This window comes from Microtus ochrogaster (genome assembly GCF_000317375.1).
Source record: "Microtus ochrogaster isolate Prairie Vole_2 chromosome 14 unlocalized genomic scaffold, MicOch1.0 chr14_random_2, whole genome shotgun sequence".
In the NCBI taxonomy this organism is placed as follows: domain Eukaryota; kingdom Metazoa; phylum Chordata; class Mammalia; order Rodentia; family Cricetidae; genus Microtus; species Microtus ochrogaster.
This window is the reverse complement of record NW_004949097.1, coordinates 8,654,936-8,663,055: the sequence shown is the minus strand read 5'-3', so window position 1 is coordinate 8,663,055 and position 8,120 is coordinate 8,654,936.

Here is an 8,120-nt window from a genome sequence, read left to right as displayed (position 1 = left end):
TGAAAGTAGGTGGGTGACAGGCAAGACAGTTAATTCTGACTCCTGTTTTTCCTTCTGTGATACCATAACAAGGAGAATTATTTTGGGGGAGGGGTGAGCCTGGGCTCTTTACTCCACCTCTGTTGACATCACGCACAGTTCTTTGGTATTTAGCTAGAAAAAAAGAGGCGAATGTCTCCAACTTTCCTGTCTGGCCAGGTTGCCCCTCCCCTGATCCTCCAGCTAAGGAGAACAAAGATGTTTTTGTTATGTTTTTTTTTTTCCTGTGCTCAATTTTATTTTTGGATTCCCGGTTTCTCCAGCAAAACTGGTTATACAAGAGAAAGAAAACAAAACACAACAAAAGAAATTAGGGCGCTTCCAGGACCTGACATGTCCCCATCCACCTATCAATTTATCTTGCAGAGACAAAGCACTGTGCATTTCATGTGATTTTTCTGGAACACAGAGTACTAGTCTTACATTTTTAAAGGTCCACTGACAACCAGTATATAAAGACATAAAAACTGTTCTTGCCTTACAAGTCACAGAAACAGATTATGGGCCAAACATGGCCCACAGGCTGGTAGTTTACTTAATACATCATTGTTTCAGAGAGGGTTTCTATTGCTGTGAAGCGACACCATGACCATAGCAACTCTTATAAAGAAAACATTTAATTGGAGCTGGCTTACAGTTTCAGAGGTTTAGTCCATTATTGTCATGGTAAGAAGCATAGCAGCATGCAGGAAGACATGGTGTGGGAGAAGAAACTGAAAGTTCTATGTCTTGATCCATAGACAGCAGGAGGAGACCACACTGGGCGTAGCTTCGGCATATGAGACATCAAAGCCCACCCTTACAATGACACACTTCCTCCAACAGGGCTGCACCTATTCCAACAAAGCCACACCTCCTAGCATTCCCTCTGTGGTCCTTTTGTTTCAAACCATCATGGCCATCTAGACTAGTACTGTCCTCAGTGGAACTCCTCTCACCCCTTAGGAGGTTTTATGTAAGACTTTTATAGTCTGTGCCTGAGGTCTCTGGAATCTGAAAAATCTTTGTCTTCTCATGTTGATTAATTATCTCCTCTGATTCCCACTCAAAAGGTTTGCTTTTCCACTGTCTGTCGAGATTGTCACTGGACCACACACTATATGGGTAGAGTTTCCTTCTGTCTCCACTGACAACCAGAACACGGACTTAGAACCTTCCTCTGGAGATTTTTGCTTTGTGAAGGAGCCCTTTCATAGCTTTCAGTTGCTGTTTCTGGGCTAAGACATTAAATCTAAATGCTTCCTAAAATTGCTCTCATGTTAGAGTAACCAGAGGTGGCCTGTGATGGGGGCAGGGCCTTACCAGCTTGAACCTTTCCTTCCCTCTGTGGAGACCCACAGTGTGCAGAAAAGCACACTTTCTCGGAAGGAGCTGTGTGTCCCATAGTGTGAGATTTCATGGTGCCCTCATTTGATGTGAACTAGAACCAAGGTCAGGATCTTATTTTAACAGGTTTACCCATGACCCATGCATGGCATTACCCACACCCACAGTAAGGTCTAAAGTGTTTCTGTTATTTTTTTAAACATCGTAGTAAACTTGACATTAGTCCTTTAAAAAAGCATTTATTTTTTTATTTTTGATTTATGAACATGTTTCTGTTTATGCATGCAGGTGCCTTTGAAGGTCAGAAGAGGGTGTCGGATATCTGGGGAGATGGAGTTACAGACAGCTGGGAGCTGTTGAGTGTGAGTGCTCGTACTGGATTCCCATCCTCTGCAAGAACAGCTAGTGTTCTTACCTGCTGAGCCGTCTTTACAGTTCCAGTGTTAAATCATTCAGATTTAATCTCTTTGTAATGCCACATCCTCTCTTATACTTATTTTGTCATTGTATGTTATTAATGTGATATGGTTTGCATTTATTTTATCTTGTTTTAAATTAACCTTTTACAGATATCGAACAAGTCGAATCATTTTTACAAGACTTAAAACAACATAAAATCCTGCTCTTTAGATGCAACTATTTTCACAGCTTCTTGCGTTACTGCTCCCTTTTTTATTGTAAAAGGATAAAAGCTAGAAGGGATTCTGCTCTTTTTTTAAAGATGCTCTTGTGCTGGGCGGTGGTGGCACACACCTTCAATTCCAGTGCTCAGGAGGCAGAGGCAGGCAGATCTCTATGAATTTGAGCCCAGCCTAGGCTACAGAGCGAGTTCCAGGACAGGTTCCAAAGCCACACAGAGAAACCTTGTCTCGAAAAACCAAAACAAATAACAAAGAAATAAACAAAAGATATTTTCTTAACTCATCCACTATACAGAAGTCATTTTCCCACATACCAACACATACACAATGCAATATTCCTTTATTTCAGATCTCCATTTGAGACATGACCTTGCTGTATAACCCCTGCTGGCCTGGGAACTTGCTGTGTAGCTCTGCCTGGCCTGAGAATTTGTGTAGATCTGCCTGTTTTTTTCCCTCCTGCCTCTACCTTTAGAGTTTTGATGTTAATCAAGAGCCTACACTGGATTTTATAAAACTCCTTTTTGACACATTCAATGCAATTATAATTCTAAGATTAGTGTTCAGAGTTTACATGTATCCCTCCTTTTCCCAAGTCTCCAGACAGTCTTTATGTTGGCTTACTCCCTCATTTGTGAGGAGTTTTTCAGTGCTAAATGTATATACAAGACCCTCGTTCAAAGTTCGAAGGGGTACATACATCTGGCTATACTGTTGTATGTAGTAGGGCTAGAAAACCACACAGAATCTCAACTCAGAGCAAGAGGTAACTACACCATCTTACAATCTACCTTGTTTATGCCATGGGCAGGATGGTGGCCTTTGATACATATGTATACAAGGAGGAAGCATTATCTCTGATTCAAAAAAAAAAAATTAGGGCAGCTAGCTAGAACAAAGAAACAGGAAGAACAGGTTGCTTGTAATCGAGTGGTATTTATTATCAGAGATAGTTTCCAGATGACAACAACCTTTTGTCATTCAGTCAGTTTGTCATAGGATAATGACTGTATTAAAAAAACCTCTCAGAATAATGACTATTATAACAAATAATCTGGTATCCTAACTACTGAGAGCCCTATCCAAGAAGTTATCACGGAGTTTTCTAGACCTTCCCTATGGAAAGCATTAACAAGTAAGTCCTTAGTGCATCTCCCCAAAGCATTCTGAATGTGCACAGGAAGCATCAGGTGAGATGGGGCAGAAAGCATCAGAGGACAGAGAGGAAAATCATGAACTGCTGTCTTCTGTACATGGCATGGCTGTTGCACATGCAGACTCACAGCAGCTGTGGTCACCTTCAGAAGACGTGCACAAAATCAAACCAGTTAAACTTTCTAGCATGGACTCAGGAGAAGCTCCTGGGCTTCCCTTCCTGCATGAAGGATATTGGCAGTTGATGGTTTCTGGTGAAGCAAGAGTCACTTTTCTTTAGAAGTGTGGACATTGGTAGGTTCTCCATGCCTCAGAGATGACAGCCCCTTACATATGCATATGGGCAGCCTTAAATAAATATGAAAAAGTGATATGAAGTTAGGAGAGAAATGCAATGGAGGTTCCTGGAGGAGTTGGAGAGAGAAATGAAGGATAGATATGATCAAGCTATATTGTGTGTATATATGAAATTTTCAAAGAATGAGTTGTATAATATTTTTATTAATACTTTGAGAGTTTCATGAGTGTTTTGATCATGTTTACACCCTCCTCTAATTCTTTGCAGGTTCATCTCCCCTTCTCTACCCACACTACTTGTCTCTGTTTTGTTTTGTTTTTCCTCAAGACCAGTTAAAGCTACTTGTTTTTATAGTTTTAAATCTATAACAGAGCTTTTGAGTTTGTTGGTGGAAAAGTACATAAAATTTGCAAATTTTAATGTGAAGCTTTATAGCTTCTGTTTTGAATGACAATTGTAATTTACATAAGTTCATTAAATTGTGTAGAATTTGGATCTAGTTAATTTTGGTGTGTGATGATTTTATTTATTTGCAAGTTTGTATTTTAAATTAATAAAGTTTATTTTAAGAAAATAGAGCAATTCGTGCTACCCAAATACTCTTGGCTGTGTGGTCATCCAATGGAGTGTTGTAAACTTACCAGGCATTACACTCTTAGAGAAAAACTGTCTCTTCTCTGAGTAGCTGGCAATTTCCTAATAACTCAGTGGCCAGAGGTGGGACTTCACACCCAACTCTACTCTCCATGTTAAAATTTAATCTGGATTGGACGTGCACAGGTTTGTGCATGCTGTTGTAATGACTGTTGAGTTCACATGTGTAGCTGCCCTACTGTAGGTGGAAGAGGCTGTTTCCTTGTACTCAATCACTGTCGCTGGCTCTTACACTCTTTCCACCTCCTCTTCTGCAATGAGTCTTAGCTTTGGTGTGTGTGTGAGGGGGTGCAGTATATATGTTCCCTTTAGAGCTGAGCATTCTGCCATCTATTTTATTCTCTGTATCTTGGTCAGTTGTGGATCTCTGTGCTAACCACTATCTACTGCAAACAGGAGCTTTTCATATAAAAGATGAAAGATGCTTTTATCTGTAGGTATTATTACTCATTAGGAGTTTGGTGAGGGAGAATTGTCTATATTCTGTCAATTATGTTTTAAATAAATGCTGATTGGCCAGTAGCCAGGCAGGAAGTATAGGCGGGACAACCAGACAGGAAGTAGAGGCGGGACAACGAGAACAGGAGTATTCTGGGAAGAAGGAAGCTCTCTCCGCAGTCCTGCCCAGACATGGAAGAAGGAAGATGTGACCTACCCCACTGAAAAAGGTACCGAGTCATGTGGCTAACATATACTAGAATAATGGGCTAATATAACTCATAAGAGTTAATAAGAAGCCTGAGCTAATGGGTCAATCAGTTTATAACTAAAGCAGACTCTCTGTGTGATTTTTGGGGGGCTAAATGGCTGTGGAAACTGGGCAGGACAGAAACCCCAACAAGCAGGCCCTCATGTTACAGGAGTTAGTTTAATACCATGTCTATTTGACAACACAGCAGTAGTAGGTTCTCCCCTAGAGTCTATGACCTGTTTAGACATAGGTTCTTAGCCCAGTGATGAAACCAGGGATGAGTTTCATCTTGTGGAGAGTACCTCAAATCCAGTCAGAAGGTGGTTGGTTACCCCATGATCTTCATGCCACTATTACACCAGTGCAGTTACCTTGCCAGGCCAGTCAATATTATAACTCACAGTGTTCCCAGTTAGGTGTGATTGGTGATGATTTGTTTCACCCAGTAGCATGCATAGCGCCTTCTAGCACTATGAAAGACAGTTACACATGAAAAAGTGAAAAGTCAATTTATATTTCTTTGTGGATAAGATCCTATATGTGAAAGACCCTAACAATGCCACCAGAAAACGACTACAGCCAATAAAAATAACATTTTTTTTTAAAAAAAAAAATCCAACTATAGGAAAAATCAAAAGCAAAACCATTAAAAATTGAATCCGGTCATTTCCCTGCTTCGTAGTCTTGGAACTTGATTCAGATGGCGCGGTGCCGAGTGTCACCTGGCCTATGCTCACTGCTCCCATTTCTTGTCTCTTGGCTCCTTGGTGAGTCGCTTCACCAGCAGTGCCTTTCTTGTCAGACATAGGTGCTTGCTTCCTCCTCAGCCTTTGTACTCACAGTTCCACACAATTGGAAGGCGCTGTCTCTCGATGTCTAAGTGCCCGAGTCTCTTTATACTCATTTAGTACAAGCATTGTTTGCTCACAAAACTTCCCAAAACACTGCACAGTGTGAACTCCTTGCTACTCAGTCTCATTTCACAGGCCATTTTTGTTAAATCTTTTCATCAGATCTTCGGGGAAAATATTGTCAGAAGTTGACAATGTTTCAGAGGAAGGAACATGGTAGGAGGAGAGCATCAGGCAGGAGGAAGACCTAATTTTGGGGGCAGAGGTAATCTTTTTAGAGTTTCTTTTGAAGAGAGATGTCATATACAAATTCACACCTTTTCTTTGGCATGGTCCTCCAAGGTTTTGCAGTTCTAAGAGGTGATTTGCCAAAATTAAAACAGAAGAAGGAAAGAGCACATGCAATTCTCTACAAGATTATTTAAAGGCATTCACCACCCCTTTTGGTAATTAAATGGCAGCTATGTTATTCAGTTACCCAGAAGGAGCACAGTGTAGAACCCTGAAGCCAAACTAAACACTCATCAAACGTTTACAAGGTATGTGATCTTGGGACCATCAGGGTCTGTCTATACTCAGTCCTCTGCAAAGGTGGGACCATGACAGTAGCCACTTCCAGACAGGGAGAGGATTGAAAAAAGCAGTTAGCACTCATGGGCTCCTTGTCTGACTGAGCACATAAGCATTCAGGAAATGTTAACTTTCAGACCAGAGAAGAGAAAACCGTCCAGCCCATGGAGAGAGGCGAAAGGTAGAATATCGCAAGTCTGGAGAGATCAGTCAGCCTCCCACTCTGGAAGCAGTGCCCAGCGTCACCCATGGAGCCTGATGCTGTGCAGCCATTTGGGGAGTCTGTTCTTCTGGAAATGATGGAAGAAAGGAAATGGTGAGAGATCTTAGAGCAGCAGCTGAGGAATGGGAATGGTGACATCTGAGACCAAAGGAAACTGGAAACAGTTTCCATCGGATTTGCTTACATGTCTTCGTGCAAGAGACTTGCTCAACTATGTTCATAGCAGCTTTATTTGTAAAGACAGAACCTGGAAACAACCGAGGAATGGATTAAGAAAGTATAGTACATTTACACAACAGAGCGTTATTCAGCTGTTAAAAAAAAAAAAAAAAACACCCAGGAAATTTGCAGACAAATGGATGGAACTAGAAAAAAATCATCCTGACTGAGGTATCCCGAGAAAGACAAACATGGTATGTACTTGTTGAAATAAGAGCGGAGGGGCTGCTTCCCTCCCTGGCAGCCGGCCGCCCACATGGCTAGCTTAGCTTATGCCCCAAAATAATTACACGGAAACTGTATTCTTTTAATCACTGCCTGACCCATTAGTTCCAGCCTCTTATTGGCTAGCTCTTACATATTGATCTAACCCATTTCTATTATTCTATGTAGTCCACAAGCTGGCTTACCAGGAATGATCTTAACCTGCGTCTGTCTGGCGTGGGAGAACCATGGCGACTCACTGACTCAGCTTCTTTCTCCCAGCATCCTGTTCTGTTTTCTCCGCCTACCTAAGGGTTGGCCTATGAAATGGGCCTAGGCAGTTTCTTTATTAATAAGAAATCATTCCCACATCATGTACTCACTCAGAAGTTGATATTAACTGTAAAATAAGGGATAGAGGTGCTAAGGTAACAAGGAGGGTCCATGGGGGGGACTCCTGAATCTCCCTGGGAAGGAGAAATAGAAGAGATTTCATGAGGGAACTGAGGGCTGGTGGGATGGGAACATGACCGATCAGGTTGGGGAGGGGGTGAAGATGAAGAAGAAGGTACTGAAGGAGACTATTGGAAAAGGAGGGCATTTCATGGTCAGGCAAAAACTTGGTGGAAGGGTATATCCCAGGAATCTACAAGGATGACCCCAGCTAAGACTATTAGCAATAGCAGATACGCTGTCTGAATTGGCCTTCTTCTGTGGCCAGATTGGTGCCTACCCCAATTGTTATCCCAGAGACTTTATCTAGGAGTTGATGGAAACAGATGCAGACTCTGCCAAACATTAGGCAGAGTTCAACGAATTCTGCAGAAGAGGGCAAGAAAGGATTGTAGAAGCCACAGGGGTCAAGAAATCTCTCAGAATCTTCTTATCTGGGCTCATAGAGGCCCACAGATATTGAAACAACAACCAGGAAGCCTGCATGACCTAGGCACTCTGCACATATCCATGAGTTGTGTAGCTTGGTCCTCTTGTGAAACTTCTAACAGTGGGAAAAGGAGCTGTCTCCAACGCCTTTACGGATTTTTGGGGCAGTACTCCTCATAATGGGTAGCCCTGCCCAGCCTTAAGACACGGGGAGGTTCTTAGTCTTACTGCAATCTGATACGCCAGGTTTTGTTAATACTCAGAGACCAGCCCTTTCCTAAACAGAGACAGAGGACGAGTAGATTGGGGGATGGGAACAGAGAGGAGTGGTGGGCTGGAAGGAGAGGAGGGAGGGGATGTAAATAAA